This window comes from Orycteropus afer, unplaced genomic scaffold (genome assembly GCF_000298275.1).
Source record: "Orycteropus afer afer isolate SDZICR_OR568_19922 unplaced genomic scaffold, OryAfe1.0 scaffold01914, whole genome shotgun sequence".
In the NCBI taxonomy this organism is placed as follows: domain Eukaryota; kingdom Metazoa; phylum Chordata; class Mammalia; order Tubulidentata; family Orycteropodidae; genus Orycteropus; species Orycteropus afer.
Window position 1 is genome coordinate 39,474 of NW_006923501.1, and position 2,366 is coordinate 41,839.

Sequence of the window (2,366 nt, forward strand, 5' to 3'; positions counted from 1 at the left end):
CAGATGCCCTGCTGGAGGCACTCACTTGGTTATGCCAAGAGATTTGGAAGACAGCTACCTGGCCAACTGACTGGAAGAGATCCATATTTGTACCCATTCGAAAGAATGTGGAAATTATTGAACAATATCATTAATATGGCATGCAATTAAAATTTTACTGAAGATAATTCAAAAATGGTTGCAGCAGTATATTGACAGAGAACTTCAGAGGTGCAGGCTGAATTCAGAGGAGGAGGTGGAATGAGGAATATCATTGCTGATGTCAAATGGATCTTGGCTCAACATATAGCACTGGGAAAATTGGCTGCAAAGGACCTCTTTCAAGTGCTTAAGAGCAAAGCTGTCTCTTTGAGGACTAAGGTGCGCTTGATACAAGCGATGGCATTTTCAATTGCCTCATATGCATGTGAGAGCTGTACAATGAATAAGGAAGACCGAAGAAGAGTTGATGTTTTTGAGCTGTGCTGTTGGCGAATAATACTGAAAGTACCATGGACTGCTAAAGAACTAACAGGTCTGTCTTGGAGGAAGTGCAGCCAGAATGCTCCTTGAAGGCGAGAATGGCCAGATTTCATCTTGCACTTTGGTCATGTTGTCAGACGGGACCATTCCCTGGAGAAGGATGTCATGCTTGGTAAGGTGGAGGGTCGACAAAAGAGGGGAAGACCTTCAACGAGGTGGATTGACACAGTGGCCACAGCAATGGTCTCAAGTGTAGCAAGAATCATGGAGCTGGCTCAAGACCAGGCCATGTTTCGTTCTGTTGTGCATAGGGTCGCTATGAGTCGGAAACAACTCGATGACACCTAACAACAACAGTGTCCCCCCTTTTGTTCAAAAGACAGCCTCTTTGTCTAAGTACAGGTTTGTCAAGAGTACAATTAAGTGTTCTGAAATTCCCATTCTTATCAATGTTACCCATAATTTGTTATGATCCACAAAATTGAATGCTTTTGCATAGTCAATAAAGCACAAATAAACATCTTTCTGGTATTATTTGCTTTCAGCCAAAATCCATCTGACATCAGCAAGGATATCCCTCATTCCACCCCTTTTCTGAATCCAGATTGCATTTCTGGAAGTTCTGTCAATATTCTGTGGCAACTGTTTTTGAATTATCTTCAGTAAGATTTTACTTGCATGCGATAATGATATTGTTCAATAATTTCCACATTCTGTGGGATCACCTTTCTTTAGAATGGGTACAAATATGTATCTCTTCTAGTCAGTTGGCCAGGTAGCTGTCTTCCAAATCTCTTGGCACAGCTAAGTGAGTGCCTCCAGCGAGGCATCCGTATGTTGAAACATCTCAATGGGTATTCCATCACTTCCTGGAGCTTTGTTTTTTGGCACTTCCTTTAATGTAGCTTCAACTTCTTCCTTCAGTACCATTGGTTCTTGATCATATGCTACCTCCTGAAATAGATGAACATCGACCAATTCTTTTTGGTACAGTGACTCAGTGTATTCCCTCCATCCTCTTTTGATGCTGTGGTTGTTAAGTTTGTGTGTCAACTTGACTGGGCCTGGTTAAGTGGCTGAGCAGCTGAATGTAGTTATTCCTCATGGTGAGATTGGTAATTAACTTCATGGTGGACTCTATTGGAGCAGCTGAGTAGCTGCTTTGGGTATGTGGTCTGATCCTCATATATAAGAAACAGCTTTGGGAATGGTCTCTAGCTTATGGAATGCTCAAACCCTGCACATATCTGTGTCATTGTTCAGCAGCCTGCCATGCTCTGACAACCTTGGGACTTTCAATGGACCTGAATTAATGGCCTGAAGTGTGGTTTGGTAACATTGGGACTGTACCTTTTTACTTGTCAACCTTGGGCTTGTCAGCCTCAGCAGCCAGCAGCTGAGTGAAGAAAAGCCTCCAACGTCAGTGGGCCAGCATCAGGAGGCAGAGCTGAAGCCCAAGGTTGAGGGGATTTCGCCCAGCCACTAGAGCCTGGCACTTTGAACTCAGACTTAAAACTCCAAGCTGTAAGAGAATAAACTCCTGTTTCTTCAAGCCATCCCATTTGTGGTATATTCTTTTCAGAGTGGTACTAGGTAACCAAAAGAGATGCTTCTGAAATCATTCAATATTTTACCCAAAGAATCTTTCAATATTGCAACTCCAGGCTTAAATTTTTTTCCTCAGTTCTTTCAGCTTGAGAAATGCTGAGCATATTCTTCCTGTTTTGTTTTCTAACTCCAGGTCTTTGCATATTTCATTAAAATAATTTACTTTGTCTCCTCGGGCTGCTCTTTGAAATCTTCTGTTCAGTTCTTTTATCTTGCCATTTTTCCATTTGCTTTAGCTACTCTCCATTCAAGGGAAAGTTTCAGAGTCTCTTCTGACATCCATTTTGTTTTTTCTT